We start from the raw sequence: 21,234 nt of genomic DNA, 5'->3' as shown, positions 1-21,234 counted from the left end.
GACCGGGGCGATTGGTTCTTGCGAGGACTTAGGCCGAGGATCTATCGGCCGCTGGCACTAACCTCAGCCTACGCACCCTTTGCGTAGTTTTTGATCGAGCTTTGTGGGCGAGCATGCACGACCTACGCGCGGAGATGACGCGCGAGCGTATGCGGGTCGAGGGACAAAGGAAAGAAAGCGAGCGGCGGGTGGTTGCTGGGCCTGGCCAAATTACAAAGAAAAACTCCTCGATTATCCCCCGACAGCAGTCATTAAGATGTTGGTGGCTCCTTGTGTTTATTGTGGCGGTGAGCATCGACCGGCAACTTGCCCGCAACGCAACGGAAATGCTCAATGGCGGGCAAGTGCGCGGCACATGGCAGGAGTGCCCGAGTGGGCGTCGTCTGCACCGACGGTGGCATCAGTTCTCTCTACCCGAGACAGCTGGGCGGGTTACCACCGGCGATGTCGCTGGACGCTCGTCTGGCATGCGCGTCAGTCGGAAGCCATCGTAGAGCCACCGAAGTGGGAGGTTTGCCACTTAAGTTGGGAAGTAGCTGGCAGTTCGCTGATGACGTCGTGGTAGGTATTGATCTTGATAAAAGACTAGGGCTAGGTTTTATTCGACACAGGTGCATCACATTCATATCATAGGATGCATCATTTGCAAAAAACTATGGACATAGAGATCACACATAATGAGGATTATTGGTCGGTGAATACTCCGGAGCTGCGTTCCTGCGTTCATGACGAGTGCTTGTTTGTCTCAGCACAGCATAGTGTGATTGGATATCCGATAGACCTATTGGTGTTAACCAGATGTGGGCTTCGATGTAATTCTTGGGGATCAACTGGCTCTCTAGTTTATGCGGGTGATGATTGTGAGAAGTAAGCGTTGATACATTACCGGTGAGGCTAACAAGAAAGTAGTATACGGGCGTGTAAAAAGCTTTGCGCTTCGCATGCGATCGTATCGGCGGCGAGGGCGAGGAAAAATGATTAAAGGTGTGGATGCTGTAGCATACTTTGCGAAAATAGTATAGAAGCCCAAAAGGAGCCACCGGAACTTAGCTGGTATTTGGTAGCCGGTGAGTTCTCGGATGTGATTTCCAGCAGGCGTTTCAGGATGCCACGGACGCCCCTCCGGAAGTCGAGTTCAGTTTATTGATTTGATTCCGGGCCGGCTTCCAATTGCAAAGCTCCGTTATAAGAATGACACGGCGGAGCCTAAAAGAGCTAAGGCCACAGTTGCAAGACTTACTCGATAATAGGCTTTGTGAGCAGCCGAGCGTGTCACGTGGGAGTATCGGTGCTATTGTGAAAAAAGGATGGCGCGTTTGACTCTGCGTGGATTAACGCTGAGATTGGAATAAGGTTACATTAGAACCAATACCTTTGCAAGATTGATGATTTATTCGATCCAGTTGCAAGGATCGAGAGGTGTACTCAAAGATAAGATCTTCAGTCAGCCCCCCGGATTCATCAGTTGAAGTCACGGCCCAAAGGTATGTGTGCACATAACACAGTTACCGTACGTGGGTTGGCTATTACGGAGTTCACGGCTTAATGCCGTTTGGGCTTACTAATGTCCCGACAGCATTTATGGACTTGTAGATTGGAGTCTTTTCGCCGTTGCGATAGACACAGGTGCGTCGTGGTTTTCAAATCTAACGGATCATGTGGTTTATTCACGGAGTGAGGAAAAAGCACCGGGAGCACTTGAGACGTGTGGATACTGCCGAAAAGAGAATTATATGTAAAATTAAAGAATGCAAATTTGGCTTTGGAGACGTTACCTTACCTAGGTCACGTGATATCGGGTGATAGTAGACTGGTGTTGACAAATGTCGGCGCATTTTCTACTGATTCTATTACTGGTCGGGAGACAATGTGGCTCAAGTATATCTAGACGAGATTTGTGAGACTGTCATGAGTTCCCGTCGTCAATTGTATTCGGATCGGGAACCGAGGTTACCATCACATTTTGTGGCAGTGCCTACAGGGATGCATGGGCACGCGGCTCGATTTCTGTACGGATTTCATCTCAAAGTGAGGTGCAAGTTCGGACGAGGGACGAATACAAAACTTGAGGAATATGGTTCGAGCGTGTGTACTGACTACATGGCTGATGGCATGATCATTTATCAATGCCAGAGTTCGCCATACAATAATAGTTATAAGAGTATCGCGATGGCGCCATTCGAGGCCCTTTATGGAAAGAAGTGTCGCTCTCCTATTCATTTGAGCGATGTGGGCGAGAGGTGGTCCTTGCCTCGATGTGGTGCGGGAGGCGGAGAGAAAGTTCGCCTTGCCCGCCAACGACTTGCGACAGCTGCAATCTCGGCATAAGAGCTATGCCGACAAGCGTAGAAAGAACATAGAGTTCGCGGTTGGAGATCGCGTATTTTTAAAAGTATCGCCAATGCGAGGAGTTAAACGGTTTGGAGTCCGTAGGAAACTAAGTCCCCGGTAGCTTGGACCGTTCGCAAATATTGGAAGTGTTGGTGTGGTGGCTTACAAGTTAGCATTACCACCGAGGCTTGCGAGAGCGCCACGATGTATTTCATGTGTCAAATCTCTGCAAGTATGTTCACGATCCGAGCATATTCTTCTAGTTTGAACATCTTAAGATTTAAGGGGATATGACTTATGAGGATTCCCGGCGTACATCGTCGATCGAGAAGTAAGAAAACTACGGAACCGTAAGATTCCGTATGTTAAAGTCGTTGGAGTGACCACGATGATCGGGAAGTTGCTTGGGAGCTCAAGAGCGCAATGAGAGAGCAGTATCCCACCTCTTTGAGAATTCTGAATTAAGGTATGGATCTAGATTTTAATAAAGCTAGTTTGCGGACGAAACTATTTTAAGGGGTAGAGAATGTAACGTACGAAAACTCGGTAGAGAAATTGGACTTTAGCCAAATTGACTAAAGTGTCGAAGAAAAATAGTTGGACATGTTCCACTGACATTGCAAGGGTGTTGGAAGGGTTAAAAACGAGTTCCAGAAAGGTTAGGAAGTTTTAGCATCGATCGGCCGCGAAATAGAATCGAAAAGATGCAAAAAACAGAAGTCTGGAGCTTTTGTACCGTTAACAACATTGTACCTACCGGTACAACTGCAGACGAGAGAGAGTTGCTCTCGGGTTTGCCTCTGCTTGCGCGTGTTACCGATAACACCAGCCTGTACGGTCACAATGGACCCGATAGCAAAATAAGTTTGGGCAAAATAAAAAACAATGGAGGGGCCTTTTAGCTATGTAGCACCTCATAAAACACCCCAACATCTCTCCCACCTGGTTTATACAGCAAGCACCCTCTTCTCTCTCATTTCTATCTTTCTCTCTCTTGAAATCTCTCAAGGAACAAGGAGAAGGTGAGAAGAAGGATTTGAGAAGATTTCTTGGATTTGAAGGCTTGTGGACTCTCCTACAAGGTGGACCTTGGAGAGCTTTGGTGCTAAAGAGTAAGTTAAGGCTTTGATTTCATGCCTAAATCCTTGGATTTGAGCTTTCTTACAGTGTGGAACCCCTAATAGCTATAGAACACATCAAATCAAGTTTTCTCAGTTGCTCCCATGGTAGAAACTAGGTTTAGTTTTTACGCCTAAAAATGGTTGGAAAGGCTTAGGAAAGGTTCTAAATGAGTTCCTAGAGGTTCACAAGCTTTCTTTTGCTTGTTCTAGAGATCAAAACAAAATTTAGCAATGGCATTGTTACGGCATCGAAATTGGAGCTTTCTCCTAGAGTGGTTTAAAGGCAAATTGACTTGTATAAATCTAATTAGAGTATTTCTAACAAGAATATGAACTTGGTTCGGTGATCCGACAGTGTACGCAAAGATATTCACAAAACGTCATTTGTGATAACAGATAGCCGCAGCGCGGAATAGGTCCAAAAAAATTTCAAGATTGAACCGGCACCTCTATTAGCCATATAGGTAGGTGGTGCATTTCCGAAAACGTTGAAATCCTTTTATATCTAAAGTGTCATTTTTGAGCATAAGTGTTATTGAGCATTGTGCATGATAGGTTAATTGAGAGCTTCTATTTGCATGTTGGACTATAAATACATGAAAAATAATTGTAAAAGAGTTGGAACTTGTGTAACCCTATGTATGCATGAGTAATACAGAACCTAGAAAAGAATTTGAACAAAATGACATTATGACATATGGATTGTGTGACATTTCCAAATGCAATGATACTAGAGATGACTCGTAGTAAAGTGGCATTAGTGATGGCATTGAATGCTAGAATTGAATACTTAGAGAACAATTGTTGCATTATTAAAAAGTACAAAGAACAAGTAGGGTATATGACACTAGTGAAAGTTAGAGAAGCAAGTAACGAAGAGATAGTGACATTATGATATAACAATCTTATAGTTAAGGGTCATATGAGCATTGTTTCTTATAGTTAAGAGAATAGATGTGAATTGGAATCCTTATAGTTAAGGATTGGATCATACTCGCTATTAGTCCTTACTCGGGGGCGGTAGTCTTTCTCTGGCGATGACCTCCGGAGAGTCATCACTGGGTCGTAGGTGTTTTCCCAGAGACGGTCCGTCGGGTCTTAGGAGTTTCTCCCCGATATTTGGATGAGAGTTGATGAGTTTGTTTGAGTGCAAACCTACTGGGTTAGCTAGCATTTGTAATTGGAAAGTGACTTGCATTCATCATGAGTATTTCATGAGTATATGATTGATTATATATTGTTCAGGGCATATTAGCTGCATTGTTAGTGTGGTTACTATCTCTTTTCTTTATTATCTAATTTAGACCTAGTGGGAAAGTCCGTAAGTTGGCGGCCGAACCTACTAGAAACTTTGTTGTAGTTCTCACCCACTATTTCCACAGAGTCCGGGACCAAGGAGCGGCGGACGATCGTGGTAAGGGTATCGCGCCTTAGTCAGGGCTATCCGGTCGATTTCATTTGCTAGATGCATACGCTTTAGTTATCATCTTTTGTATTTTTGATTAATTTTAGATATTATGAACATGTTAAATGATGTAAAAGAGCTTATGGTTTAATGTAAAAGGATTTATGTTCAATGCAAAGGTTATGTTTTGAGATATCATGTGATGTAAAAGAGAAGAAATGATATAAAGAAAAGAATGGAAATGTACAAGTTGTGTGTATGTATATGATTTAAATTTAATCATAGTACTTGTGTGTTGATTAGTTATACTTCTCTTTGGCCATTGCTTGTCTCGTGCAAGCCATTATATATGCTTCCGCATGTGCAAATTTGTACTCTATTTATACTAGTTGTTGAGCCTTGGGGACAGAGGAGGCTCTATCCGTTTGTGTGTGTCGACGTGCTCGAACCGGCTAAATAGCACCAGGCTGGGCGTGACAGTGCTTTTCCATCAAACTATTTGTATTATTAAGATAATTGGAAGTGATTGCAAGTTGTGTGAATAAGCTGTAATGATGCTGCTAATCAGAGACCTCGATCCTTTGCACACTTTCACTGATCACGTGACACTCAAATCTATTCCACTAATTAGTTATTCTGAACTCAAATTAGAAATTATTACCTCTTTTCCTCATAGTTTTTACTGTGAAATTATATTAACTTGATTTGTCACACGAACTATTTCCTTGTGGAGAATCGACGTGAATGCACCTTTTGTTCCTACCTTTTCATTTTAACGAATCTTTACGAATCCAGTGTTGTTACTTCATTTTTTGTTTCTTTCTCGGCTGCTAATGGATTTTATTTCGTAGGTTATCCAGCAAACCATTATAGATATATATTCCAAAGCATAAATTATAAGGTGGCTTTTTTATACTTGTGGTGTTGTGTTGTATGTGAAGGAAGAAAGTTGTTTCCTTCCGAGGGTGGCAAAGTTTGTTATTTATTTACTATTTATGTGTTGGTAGTTATTTATTAACTATTTATATATATTCAACCAGTGACATTTCTTTATTTATGTGCTTTCTTATTTATTTAGCTATTTATCTATTTACTCATGTACTTGTTCATTATTTATCTAGTTATTTATTTGCTTATTTATTCATTACCTTTTTATCTTTTAGTTATTTTTTTTACATTCTTTTTCGTTCGTTCAGCATTCGTTCATTCGATGTATTATTTGCTTATTTTTTTATTTTATTTACACAAGTGTTTGTTATGCATTTACTTATTTTTTTGTAATTTATCTAGTAATTTATTCAATGATTATTCATTATTTATATTTTTTTATGTTTTTTTTGTTTATCATTAATGGTACTTTTTTTTTTATTTTTTTACTTATTTATGTTTATTTAATTATCTTATTAACTCATGAATTTATTTACTCATTTATGCAATTGCTATCAATTATTTATCAATTTCATCTATTTTCATATTAATTTTGTTACTTTATTTACTATTTATGTATGTTTTGTTTATTTATCTATGTTATTCATGTATTTACTTATCTGTAGGGGTGGAAACGAGCCGAGCTCGAGCGAGCTTATGTCGGCTCAAATTCGGCTTGAAATTAATTTCGAGCCTAAATCTAGGCTCAAGCTCGCGCTTGAATTAATTCGAGCCGAGCTCGAGCGAGCCTAATTCGAGTCGAGCCGAGCTCGAGCTCTAAACGAGCCGATTGAAATTCTCGACATTATATAATCAATAGTTTAATTTTTAAAACATTACCTACAATTTGATGCAACATGTCCAATAGTTCAAAATACAAAATAATTGCAAGAAATATAAGCTAGGTGACTGCCTGACCGGGTGAGGGTCAAAAGAGAGAGGAGAAGGAGAGAAGAAAAAAAATTAGGAATTTGAAATTTGAATGTTATTAGTTTTAGGTTATGTGCAAAGTGAAAGCTAAAGAAGAGAGTGTGTTATGTAAATTTAGAGTTAGGTTCAATTGCACGGTTGTACTTGTTGTTTATTTTATGGGCCAACAATAATGGCCAAATTAATTAAGTCTATATATAATTAAAATACATTATATATATATATATATATATATATATATATATATATATATATATATATATATAGTGATGGCTACCCTTGTGCTCCTAAGTTCTTAACTGTCCATCAAATTGATTGGTGTTAGGGTGAAAGAGAGAGAGAAATTGAAGAGAAATTGTTCTCTCAATTTCCTTCTCTCTTTCACCCTAACCACCAATCAAATTGATGCGGTTGAGAACTTAGGAGCACAAGATTTGTTGTGCTCCTAATAGCACAATAGCCTACTATATATATATATATGAGTTCGGCTACTATTACTCTTAGAGTATAGAGCCTTTATACTCATAATTTTTTACGTTTGATCTACCCTTTAATCATTTTCATCCGTTAGATTATACTATTCAACAACCATCCACTCAACCCTAGGGCCACTATCAACCTAATCGTAACTACTCTCATCCCAACCGTACATTTTTTCATCTGAACGCCGAAAAGTTATGAGTATAAAAGACTCTATACTCATATGAGTATGTAATGCCCCAGCCTTATATAATATATATATTATATATATATATATAATATATATATATATATATATATATATAATATATTATATCTATATATATATATTCGAGCTTTTCGAGCCAATTCGAACGAGCCGAGTAATACTCAGCTCGGCTTGAAATGAATTTCGAGCCTTTTATTTTGTTCAAGCTCGGCTCATTTAATTTCGAGTCAGCTCGAGCGAGCCGAATATCGAGCCGAACACGAGTCGAACGCGAGCCGGCTCGCTCGTTTGCCAGCCCACTTATCTGTTTATTTATTTATTTTGGTTCAAATGTTTATTTGCTATTTACTTATTTATCTACTTACTATTTATCTATTTGTTTATTGTTATATAATTTTATTATGTATTCACTACAACAAAACGGCTATAGCGACACTTTTAAATGTAGGTACATGTCAAAAAAGTGCTACTAGCTAAAATTACCGACACTTTTAAAAGTGTTGACTATAGGTGGGGTCGCCTAGGTATATAGTGACAGTTAAAGAGTGTCGCTATAACCTAAAAGAGTGCTGCTAATTTATAAACACTTATTTAAGCATTTAGCAATCGCCGAAACTCTATCTCGTTGGCTGCGGTGGCAGAGGAGAACGACAGGAAATGCTCTTCGTCTAGAATTTTAGTGGATTAAGTGAAGAGAGAAGAAAAGATGGTAATTGATTTTTCTTTTTTTTTTCTTTTCTGTTTGTAATCGGGCCAAATGGACTGGGTGTGGTGGGTTGATTAGAGTAATTTTTTATTTTTGGTTGGATTGGGCTTTATATTTAAGCATTACTAGATGTTTTTTTAAGTTTTAGGATAAATGGGACACTTACTCAAAAGTGTCCCAAACATGTGTCCCTATAACCTAATTCTGTTGTAGTGATTTATTTATTTACTTATCTATTTATTTATTTTTCATGTATTTGTTTGTTTGTTCACTTGTTATTTACTTATTCAGTATTCACTCATGTATTTGTGTATTTATTATTTACTTATTGGTTCGTACATTCGTTCGTTCAATGCACTTGTTTATTTATTTATTTTTATTTATTTTTTGTATGTCACGTCCCGAATTACTCGTTTTTCTGGGCACGCCGACAAATCCGCCGTATACAAAGAAATTTCTCCTGTATACGAAGCGATAGCGGTAGTTGTTCTGGTAATCATACAAAACTATAATTAGTAGTATAGAGCAGTTAGTATAAACGAAATCATATATAAATAACAGCGGTTCACTATATATACATAGTCTCCAGATACAATATCACTCGCTCCTGCGAGGATCTAACATCAGTATGTACAAGAATAAAAAACCAACACTACCTGCAGCTAGTACTCCTCTAGATCAGCAGCAAAACAGGAAGGGATCTAACTCGCGACTCCCTTTCCACGATCAGAATCTGCAACAGTAGCAGCCGAAGAAGGAGGCTCTGCAAAAAGGGGTTAACAACTGGGTGTGAGAACTACTGCAAAAAGTAGTCCTCAATGGGTACCGCTACCGACCTCAACGGCTCACCCACTAAGTCTACAGAAAGTATGCTCAAGAATAGTAAAGAAAGCTGAAGAACTCTACAGCTATATGCCACTATACTATCACGATAAAATACTAATTATTTGTAGAAAAATGTAATCTCTGACCCAATCTCACTAGAGACTGTGAACACACCCGTCCTGCTTGTCGAAGCTACACTAACTATTACCACGCTGGACGTCAGTGAAGAGCGAGTCCAAACAGGACACAACGACAACAACGCAAAAGCACAAAGCCTGACTCCGGAGTGACACTCGTGGACGCTACCCAACCGAGTATGCAAGCGTATCTCTGCCGAGCTCAATCAGGCTCTCACAGGCTATAGTCAAGCAGAAGGGTCAAACTGGTCTAACAACCATAATAAACATACCCTCGGCACAATTTGATGCAAAAACAGCAATCTGGGTCCACCGTCAACCACAACAGCACCCGACAGTCCGGAACAGTCTATACACTACTGTAAAAATAAACTCGGCATTCCAGCACGAGCATAAATTCATTCTACACTATTCTAGGTATCCACCGCTTATAAACTGCGGCGATACAAACAAACTACAGCTTCTAAAGCTAAACTGATAGTTTTCAGAAAATGACAGTGTAGAACCTATAGTTTTCTCCTAAGTCAATTCCAAGTCTAACATGTATAATAAAACTAGCATCTAAAGCTCCAATTCAGATTTCATTTAAGAACAATGCAAATCTACGAATCGAGCTACTAACATGATATACGAAGCCAAAATACATGCTGTCAACTCCGGCTTAGGAGGAAATCCGATGATTTCGGTAAACATTAATCCATCTTGAAAAGCTAATCCAACGACGGCGAGAAGTCGGAAGGAGAGGAACACACACGCTCGCCCGGCCTCCAACGGCGCTACCACGACGCACGCACGCTCGAACGGCCCTCCGAAACGACGACGAAAATCTCCCGAGGTCGAGCTCTCCACCATGCACATAAGCTAAATTAAAGAGAAAAAGGAGAAGTGTCATTCCCTCAGCTAATTAAGTTGATAAAAATGACGGGGGTAGGTGGCAAACTTATCCACCGACAATTACAATGCTACCCTTTAACCAACTCCAAATGGTCACTCAACCTGCAAGCTCGCACACAGGGTACCGGTACCACCCTACTGCCGTACCGGTACTCAGCATCAAATTGGTGCAACCTGAGAGCAGTCTGTTTGGAAATACACTGGGGTACCGGTACTCCACACTGAAAACCCGCACTTTGCAGATTCCAATTTTAAAACTCTGCTCTCGCGTTGCACTGAGTCTGTTTTGCGTCTATTTCGCACCAAAACGACTCCTACTTGTTCCGACACTCTCCAGATGTGTCGACAAACCTCAGATGTTGAAATCCACAAGCAACCCAAAAACCAAGGATACTACATTGTATGCTTGTTTTGTAATGTTCTGGGAGAATATTAACTTGTTATTGTCGGAATGATTACGGTCCGTGATTTAATCGACACATTGGAAGTGTTGGGGTGAGTCGGATTGGTATTCGATGCGAAATTGATACCAAATTTTAATCCAAATGCCAATGAATCTTAGCTAGTGTAGCTTTACTAAAGTGTGCCTAAGGCACATTAGATTGAGCCCCAACTACCCCAAATTGGGGAGTTTGGACACTTGCTGTTGGCTGAGAGAAGCCCTCTTAAGTTTCCTCTTCCTTTTTCTTCTCCCTCTATTCTTTTCCTTCTTTTTCACCTGCTGTGAACTCCCCTGCGTAGGCACCAAGGTGCTGCTAGCAGCCTTGGAGCTTAAGCTACAGCAGCATCTTGAAGGAGATCTTCGCTGCTATAGCAACAATTGAGGAAAGTAAGTTGGTTCTTTTTCTTCTTCCTTGGTTCTTTTCCCTCTCTCTTTTGATTCCTTTTGCTGTATCAAGGGGAGAAGCTTCCAACTAAGCTATACTCTCCATTCGAACAAGGCTGCCAGCAGCCGCTGCCGCAGGCTGGCAGTAGGATCAATGATGGAATAGGGATCAATTTATGGTCTTTTGATGCTCCAAATTCAAAATTGAACACTTGGAGTTGTGTGGAGGGAGGCTAGGAATGTTTTGGTACTTTCCTTGAGCTCGAATTGAAGGTTAGTGGCTTTAATTTTAAAGTTGATCAAGATTGGTTCAATGCTGAAATTTCAGGCAGATTTCGCCCACTGCTGGAATTCGTTAAAGTTCATTCAAATTTTCTATAGGAGCTGAGCTTTGAAAAAGTTGGAAGTGATCTTGACTTCATCCTATACTGTGTAGAATCTTGTTTTGATCAATTCGGAGGTAAAGTGAATGAGAAATTCAATTTTTTGTTGAGGTTGAAGATCGAAAAACTATTTTTCGTCAAAGCTGAAATGTTGATGTAATACACTGAACTTTGGCAAATTGCGAAGTTTGAGTGATGGAACAGCAATTGAAACTACCCTACAACTTGTAAAGGATGATTGAGGGGTTTTCACAAGATTTTGGGGCAAGCGAGTTGTAACACCCCGTAGTTTTAAACCTTTTGTTTTGATTCATATCTTATTTAGTTTGGACCTTTTTGCGATTTCCAATCTTTGAGGGACTCGGCGGCATTTTGTTATTTTATTTGTATCTAACTTAATTAATTTTCTTTCATGCTAACCCTCACCTGATTCTTTTTCTGATTTCTCCCGCATGACTCCTCTCTCCCTCGCTCGACCATCTCTCTCTCTCTCTCTCTCTCTCTCTCTCTCTCTCTCTTTCTCTCTCTCTCCCCTCACCGCAGCCGTTCAACCTCTACCGCTTCGCACGTGCCGCAATCCTCTTTGGCCGTTATTTTTGGTTCGCTATGTATCCTGCCGTCATCCTCACCATTTTCGAGAAGGTGTTTCTCTTTCTCTCATTTTATCTCTATATCGAATTTTGTGATCATCCAACCCCGTTGTCCATCGTTATATTATTATTTTGAATACTCGTCTCTTGATGATTGAAAACTGAAACCATTAGAAATCTGATTTCTTTGGACCTAATCTTCGTCGTTTGAATCGTTTAATTTCATATCTTGTATCCTCTGTATGATCTTGTTGCATAAAACTTTGCACATTCTACACATTTTTGGAATGCCCATTATATGTTCGCTGAAACGCCTTTGAGAGGGCGAATTTCGTTTTGTTTCTAATTTCAATCTCATCTAATTGTAATTTGCGTATTAATATTCCAACATCTGAAAACCCTCTGTTTGAGTATTGAAATCTTCGTTTATTATTTAAATTTTCGTTCATGTTATCTTCTTGGAATAATTTAAATTCTTCAAAAACTCCTTCATCCCTTTGATCGCTATTTGAGGTTCGTCGAAATTATTATTCTAAATCCCTTTGTGCTCCGTCCCGACCTATTTGCATACCCGACCTATTTGCATGCCATTATATTCTCTTTGCATGTTCATTTTAGTTAGCTTATATAGAATTGCATGTCTCTATTTTAGATTCCGACGATTAATTTTCTGCACAGTTTTGACTGGATAATTTCTCTCTTTGAAGCTGCGTTAAGGTAAATGACCGGACACCCGTAAGTTTTTCGTAAGATAATTTAGGAAAATATTCCGATTGTATGAAAATCTTATTTTGTAGATTTTAAAATTAAGGGTTAAGCATATTGTTAAATATTTCTGTAAATTGAGCTTCAACTGTGATTGACAGGTCCTTTTAGCAAAATGAACTTTTGAAATTTGATAATCTGTTTTGTAAATTAGTTACTGGATAATTTTTGACTTATGATGTCTCCTGGTATTCTGCTATGCTATGTTGGCCATGTCGACATGTATTTTGTTATAGAAGCAAGCTTCGTCTTTGTATTGCGCCTTCGGGTGCCTGCGCCTATCCGAGCCTCTGTTTTGTTTGCACCTTCGCCTTTGAGTGCCTGCGCCTATCCGAGCCTCTGTTTTGTTTGCACCTTCGCCTTCGGGTGCCTGCGCCTATCCGCGCCTTTGTTTTGTTGCACCTTCGGGTGCTTCTGTTTTGTTTACGCCTTCGGGTGTCTTTGGACCTCGCCAACGGGTCATATGATATAGTTAAGTGCCGGGGACTTAATGTTTATTTCGTTTATATGTTGAAAGAGAAATGCTTTGTAAAAATTATAGCTTCAATCCGATCTTAATTTTAAGTTTTGATAAATTCTTATTTTCTAAAATTTTACAAATTTAAAACCAGTCGCTTAAATTAATTTGTGTACTTATTTATTTGTATGCTTAATCCGACTAATGTGGTGTATGGTTGCTTACCCAGGTACCGTGACTGATTTACCGGGCGGGACTGAGACCGAGTGAACGTTAGACCTAGTTAGTTTTGATTTTAGTCCCTTTTGTTTTTACATCTAGTATTTTCGGATTATCTATGATCGTTTGTTATCTGCTTTTATTTCGTTATTTTTTCGTACCCACTTTTGCCACTTATGGTATTTTGTAGACCGAATCTCTCTTGTGATTCGTAGTAAGCTTTAACTTTATAGGTGTTAGAATTCCGTTTGATTTTAGTTGAAATTCAATTTCTTAGTCTCATCTTATGATTCTTTGGATTTAGTGAAAAAATTGATAATCATCTTTTTGCTAGTTTCCGTCTGATTCTGTAGCCTTGCATATTTGCTAGTTTAACAGGCATGCGGCATCTGTTATGCCTCGGGTTTGGGGCGTGACACGAGTAGTTGGAAATGGAAAAGTGCTTGTAAATGCACTATTCAAATGTAGTAATCCGAACTTGGCCGATTATGATGTTTGAGGAGTGGAATGGGTAATGGGAGCCAACCCACATCTTTTAAAGAGTTGTAGTGAGGTTCTTTATGAGTTAAAGGAGTGATCGAACAACCAGAAGATTGAAAGTGCATTGGAACTTCGAAATGCAGAATTTTGCATAGTGTACCGGTACAAACTTGGTGGTGTACCGGTACACAGCACAGCAGTAGCTGCGTGGCTGAGGCTGTTTTGGTCTTTTCACTTTCTAAACTCATCCTTATCAGCTCTGGTCGACCCCTGAGCTTATCCTTATCCCTCTGGAGCTGAGGAGAAGGTAAGAGCTTCTCTTTCTCTTTCTCTTTCTAGGTTTTCCAATTGGAGATGGAAAACTAGTGTGTTAAGCTTGATTCTCCCTCTTCTCTTGATGTTAGCTGAAGTGAAAGGCTTTGAACCTGAGTTTTGCTATTGGAGAAGGAGATTTTGGGAGGTATTTTGTGACCTTAGCTCAGCAAGAAACTGAGTTGAGATTTGGTAAGGTAAACAACTCAACTTCTCTCTAGTTTGAGGTTATACTAGTGAAGTTGAGTTGGTTCTTGAATTCCTTATTACCAGCAGGTTTTTGGAAAGGATTAACAACCATGGAAGAGGTGTTTCTCTGGTCTAACTCAGCTAGGAAAGCTGAGTTATAGTGCGGGAAGGTAATTAGCTAACTTCCCTCTTGAGTTGATGCTATAATAGTGGTATTGGTTGTAGCTCTTAAGTAGTTTTAATGCAGCCCACAGCAGGTTCGCAGTAGGGGATTGAGCCCTTTTTGAGATAAGTTTAGTGACTGTTATGGACTGATTATGATGTGTTTCAACCTGAGTTGAAGCCGTGCAAGGTGAGCAATTTAACTTCTTACTAAATTGGAATGTATTGGTAGACTATTGATGGAGTTCTTGGGGTATATTCAAGGCAGATTCGTAGCAGATTGTTGAACCCCGTTAGCTGAAATTCATGATGCCTTAGAAGGAGAAATTTGAGATCTTTCAACCTGAATTGAAGTGGAATTAAAGCTGGATGTTATTCTAGGTGAGATTCCAACCTAGAGTATGTGATTTTATGGGGTTTACTATGTGGAAAATCGGTTAACTCCTAACTGATTTAGAATCATTATTAGGGTACTCGGAGGCTTCGAATTACCTTCATTGGTAGAATCGATGAGGCGTCAACTATTTGGTGGGTCGAACCTTCCCGAAATGGGTGAATTCCTTGTATATCTTCTTAGACATTATGTGTAAGGTACCGGATTTAAATATAAAAATAGAAATAAATAAAAATAGTATGAGATACTATTTTAATTGAATTTAGAGAAGTGAAATATAAGTTGGGAATGACCTGTGCTGAAATCGGAGCGAAAATAGGAGATTTAGAATTTTCTGTTGGAAATGGGACAGATAAATTAGCAGAAAATGCACAGTCTCAGAAAATTATGAAAATTGGCGGGGATGTCAAAAATATTTTTATGAGGCTGGATTTGATGTTTCATATTTTTCTGACACCCGTAGAGTGAGAAATAAAATCCGAAAGCTATCTGATAAAGATTACAGTTCGGTACAGTTTTCAGTGACCAAATGGGGTCGAAACTGAAATATTAAAATTTCTTTGGACTTATTAAGTAAAACCGAACATGCCTGTCAAATTTGAACGAAAACGGACATCCAGAAGGGCTCCGGCGAAAAATAAACTGCTCGAAGTGAATAGTGCATAGTTGAGGGGCAAAATGGTAAAAAGGGACTTAAACCCTTTTATCCTCCTTCCTCCCCAACCGTGGCTGCCCCAAACCGACACACACACACATCCACACACGCATGGATAGGAGAAGAGAACCCTCTCTTTCTCTCTCTAGATTTCTCCCAAAAAAAGAGAGAAATTGGTGGAGAAGTAAGCTTAAAGATGGATTTTCATCTTCATCATCAACTTCCTCTCCATTGGAGCTATTTTGAGAGGTGAGCTTCAAACCCTTTAATGGTAGAACTCTAAGGATTGATCCTTATGCTCTAAAAATGGTTATAATGGAATCCTAGCATGCTAAATAGAAGATAAATGCTAGAATTTAGGATCAATTTAGTGAATTCGTGTAATACTTGAAACCTAGGGTCCAAAATGCTAATTTTCAAAATATGAGGATTTGATCTAATTTGACCATCCGTAAACCTAATTGCTAGGTAACGAAACGCGTTGGCGAAGACGGTTCGGCAATCCGACGAGCCGTTGCGAAGTTATTAAAGAAACGGACGTTTAGGCTTCGGGTCCGCCGGGAGGGCCGAGGCGACGTCGTAAAATCATGGAAATGGATTTGAGGCATCGTGTTAGCGTGGCGAAGAGCTTCTACACTTGAAACAGCAAAGCGGCGCGCTCTTGGACCGCAATTGTGAGATCGGGCCAAACCGGGTGCCGGGTGCCGCGGGCGGCCGATTGCAAGTGTCGACAAGCAATCGGAACGTGTGTTAAGGTGGGTTGTGCTTACCGAAGCGACTTGGTCGCCCCACATGTCAAAGTGAAATATGGATTTTTGGTTGATGCATATATGTATGTGCATACGGGCATATTTGCATTGTATAAATGCATGCTAGTTGGTAATTTGCATATTAGTATGTATGCTTAGTGAAATACATGCTTGGGGCATTTAGCGTTATGAGATCATGTTGGGTAATGTTTAGTGATAATTGCATAATAATGCATTGGGAAGTACATGCTAGTAACTAGATGCAAGCGATATATTTGTGCATTGGAATGTATGCTAGGTGCATGTAACATTATGTGAGCATGTTAGTTAAGATGCATGTGCTAAATGATAGTAATTATGCTAGTTGCTAATGGCATGTTGATGCATTGGAATTATATGCAAGTGCTAGTTCATGTCAACTCATAATAGAGCATGTAAGTGCGGTTGGATAAAATGCATAAGTGCATCATGTGAATACAAGTTAGATGACAAGAGCATATTGACCTTATGAAAATGCATGCGAGAGGATAATGCTTATTGACATGATGAGAAAAGCTATACATGTATAACATGCACGATGATAATGTAGGCTATGTTAAATGTAGATGCGTGTCGGCATCATAGAATGCATGCTAGAGTATATATGATTATAGAAACTCGATGTGGACAAGTAGGGCTAACTAGATCGAGTAGCGCCGAACCTAGTGTAATTAACATAGGTTGAATATGAACCTAGGGTCAAGAACCTAGGATGAATATGAATGATGTTAAACCTAGTGTCGTGAACCTAGGCTAGATCGAGTGGCATTAACCTAGTGTCGTGAACATAGGTTGAACATAATGAACCTAGATTCAAGGTCTAGGTAAATCGATATCGAACCTAGTGTTGGTAAACCTAGGTTGACAATGAACTTAGTGTTGTTGAACCTAGAGTTAATAAGATCTAGGTAGAGAGGCTTAACCTAGTTTAAAGAACATAGGTTATGTGAAAAAGGGCATTAAACCTAGAGTCAGCTAGACCTAGGACAGAAAGTGCATTGGACCTAGATAGGTCGATATCATAGGGTTTGAGATTACCCTAGAGGCTTGGGAAATAGATTCCGGAATCTTAGGATTGTGAACTCGACAGTTCTAGAGCAGTGGGTTGAGTGTGACAGGGTCCGCTCCCACTGGACGAACTTCGAGGATGAGCTTGAGGCTGATTCGAGGCCGCGGGTCGAGTGTGGCAGGTTCCCCCTCCTGTCGGCAGAATCGTGCTTTGCTAGCGTTGAGTGTGGCATGTCCCCTTCCCTATCGGGGGTCTTGGGCCGCGGGTTTAGTTTGTGGTATAATCCCCTTCCCACCGGAAAGATCCCTGACCACGGGTGTACGCAGCTCTGGGCGACCCGTTGGCGAGATGTTTGTGGACTGAAGGCTGAGGTGTAAGTGAGAGGTCCTTCACCTTGAGCCGGACAGAGTGCGGACTATCCGCAGTTGATTGACTCGAGACCGAGTCGAGTGGCATAGATGGCTAAGGTAAAATAATCTTAGGAAAGAATCGCCAGTGAGCACAATAAGACAAAGAGTAAAGAATAAAGAATAACTAACGAACGTGAATAGCTAATAAAGAAAAGAACGGCTACAAGTAAAGTATGGTTAATGATATAAAGTAGATCAAGTAATCTACTTGCATGATTTACAGGTATTGCATATTGCATAGCATTGTTACAATTGCGAGGCAAGGTATGGTTCTATTAATTGCATAGTCAAAATATCTATCTATCTGTTTATTAAACTAACCTGCAGTTGCCTCCTTTGAACCTGTCGGTCGAGCTTTTCCCTTGGGTGGCCGTACCCACTGGGAACCATGGAGTTGGTTCTCACCCCACGTTGTTTTGGGGTTTTACAGGTTCGTACGTGAGCGGCGCGGCGGCGCGAGGAAAGGGCGTAGCTCCGTAGATAGCGCCCTACCCCGGAGACCAGAGCTAGCAGTACCCGTCTACAAAGCTTAGGGGTAAAGAAAATGAAAAGAAAGCGAATGTATCAAATTGTAATAACTTAGGATGTGTTTATGTTGTTTGATACCTTCCATTATGCAATCTTGATTGATATCAGTTCCTGGTTGGAACCCTCGTATTGTATTGATTGCGTTGCCTTGAACGTACAGGGGAGACTCTGTCCGTAGTATAGGGGAAACCCTGTCCGTTCGGCACTGTCGGCGCCGCGACCTCGGCCAAATAGGCGGGTGGTCGCGGGCTGTGACATTATGAATTGGAACAGTGGCTTATTCACATGCATAAACGGATATTTGAATGAAATGAGATATGCATTAAAATGCATACTAGATTGCATATCATGGAACCTCTATATAGTAGAGGAATAGTGATAAAATTGCTTAGTTTATATAAATTGTGTGCTTGATTAGCATGTATTCATGTTAGCCGTATACTAGTGTGAACAAGTTAAGTACAACATCCTTCTATGTGGATTAACTGCTAAATTATAAACATGACATTTAGATCAGTTGGGCTATCAAGTGAATGATGTATCTGTGAGTTACATTTATGCCACTCTAGATTGTGGACAGGCTAATAGAACTCTTAGAATATCATGTATAGTGAAGTTACATGCTTGTATAATTATATGGAAATTATGTTGAGAGTACAGTTGAGAATGCTTCACATGCTTGTATTGACAAGTTGGTCATTGTTTTCATTAAATAGAGATGGCATGTACTTCATGTTTGATATATATATATACATGATCTAGTAGTAACTAGAGTTAAACATGAGGACGTATTTGTATAATCAAGTAGAGAGTATCGTATATTACTTGTTTACTCCAAATAGTGGAGGATTATGTTCAACTATAGAGTAGGTGCCATGAGTCATTAAAGATGACCTTAGAGCACCACTTTCCTTATGTATAGGGAGTAGTGAAAGGACTATAAGTGAATATGTGTGGGTATAGCCCATTATGATGCAAAGTATATACTTATTAAGTCATACTAGCTATTGAAAGAATTATGTCAACAAATGGTTGATAGTGGCTTAAGATTTGGTACTACAGTGTCAACCTTGTGTCGAGTTGAGATTCCATGTCAGGGACATGACGAAGTGGTGATATCTATACTGTGGATTATTGCTTGCATGCCATCATGCTCTTCGCACACGCTTGTGCGCGACCCCCCAAGCCAGCACTCCGGAGTAGCTTAGCGATAGATTGCTCGCTTATGTACGAATTTGAGCGCCGAAGTGGATTGCTGTGGGTAGTGTTGACTTCCACAAGGCCATTAGGCACGGCGTGGCTATGACTTTACCATGTGTAAGTCTACTGTGAATTGGGTTATTATGATTTACCTTAACCTTAGATGGACATAGTAGTAAAGATAGTTTATGTCATTGGTTAAGTCTATTTAGTAATAAACATACAAAAGGGTTGACATCTCTATTGACTAATAGTATTGCGACAGTATTTGAATGTATACACTCTTGTCAGTATAGGAGATAGCTATATAAAGTCATTAACTAGTAACATGATGATATTCTGCATATAGCATGACATATAATTGATTATAGCTTTCATTCATTAGAATTGACATATAAAACTTGTTAAAGCATATTTTGTAGAGGCATAGCATGATTAAAGTATTTCTGTTATTATTGCATTTACTCTATTTATTTATTGCTTTATACTTATGCCTCAGATGACCTAGTGGTGTATTTCGCCACTCTCGGCGGCTTACCCACTGGGAACTATTGTTTAATAGTTCTCACGCCCTCTTTGTTGTTGTTTTTACAGAGCCTTCCACAGCGGGAAAGGCTAGGGTTCATGGCGAGGGGTGAGCGGTTAATTAGAGCTTCCTTAGTGTTAAATAGATGAAGCTCTACTAGTTTATTTTGGTCTAGCTCAGTGTTGCATTTTGGATTTATGCAAAATGTATTTTATTTCTAAGCTGTATCAAGGTTTTGGGTTGTATGAGTTTACTTTACCTGTAAGTTGTGCTCTGATTACCTAGTTAGAATCAAATGCTTTTACTATGCGAGTTGTAGACGCCTGGTGTATACTTGAGATTGTGGTGTACACGGCGGATCTGTGCATGTAATTGGTGAGCTTCCGCTAAAGTCTAGGGTGTGACAGTTGACCTTTATCTTTCAATTGTAATGGAATTTCTTGGGAACATATAGATTTTTCTTGTAGTAAAGAGGCCCAAGATCACTTGTGAACAAGTCCCAATTCCCAATTTTGCTGTTTGTTTGTTGTTGGAGCAAGAATGAAGTTTAACTCAGTACTGGCAGCTTAGAAGCCAGCAGCAGCTTGGAGATAATTACAGCAACCTTGGAGTAGGGACAACAGCAACTAATTTTCAAAATTAGTTTTGATTTGGACCCTTTTGCTACAATTGGATCCTTCTAGGGTGTTCCTGAGGTAGAGAGGAACCTGCGAATTAAGTTGCAACTATTGGTTTGAGGTGAGTAATGCTGAATTTCAATTTTTTTGAACCGAATAGACATTTGATGGATTTTTTATTCGGTTTTTAATTTAGCTCGATCCAACAGGGATTTGTTGGATTTTCTTATACTTGTTGGTGATTCGGGACTGAAGGCACGTGACCGCTGAGTTTCGCTTTAATCTGTAGTCGAATTTGCATACTCGGTTGGTTAATGTTTACCGAAATCGTCGGAATTCCTTCTAAGTCATAGAGATGTCAGCATGTATTTCGTTGTTTTGTTCATCGCGTTTAGTAGCTCGAATTCATGGTCTTGCATGTTTATATGAAATCTGAATTTGGAGCGTACTCTTAGAATTTTAGATAAATTATATGTAATATACCGAAACTTCGGTAGTGTAAATCGAACGTTAGCCGAATTGGCTAAAGTGTGCGAAAGAAATAGTTGGATAAGGTCCATTTAACATTCCAACAATGTTGGAAGGGTTAAAGTTGAGTTCTAAAAGAGTTAGAAATGTTTTAGCATTGTTCGACGCGAAATAGAAACGGAACAATGCAAAACTGAAATTCTGGAGCTTTTGTTACCGGTAATGCATTGACCTTGTACCGGCCAGGCATCAGATCGAGAGAAGCAGCTCTTGGGTTTGAGTAAAAAAGGCT

General features: G+C 39.8%; 1 long non-coding RNA gene across 2 annotated transcripts; it reads left to right on the top strand.

Moving 5' to 3' along the window:
* LOC109728569 lies at positions 15,301-18,087 on the top strand. Of its 2 annotated transcripts, none has more exons than XR_002221017.1 (3): positions 15,301-15,645; positions 15,865-16,151; positions 17,827-17,848. It is a non-coding gene; the product is annotated as an uncharacterized LOC109728569 (long non-coding RNA). The 2 variants fall into 2 exon arrangements; XR_002221016.1 differs by lacking the exon at positions 17,827-17,848 and adding an exon at positions 18,034-18,087 and having other exon boundaries at positions 15,302-15,645.

Source organism: Ananas comosus, linkage group 24 (genome assembly GCF_001540865.1).
Source record: "Ananas comosus cultivar F153 linkage group 24, ASM154086v1, whole genome shotgun sequence".
NCBI lineage: Eukaryota > Viridiplantae > Streptophyta > Magnoliopsida > Poales > Bromeliaceae > Ananas > Ananas comosus.
The sequence above is the reverse complement of the archived record's forward strand: the minus strand, read 5'-3'. Positions and strand labels throughout refer to the sequence as shown.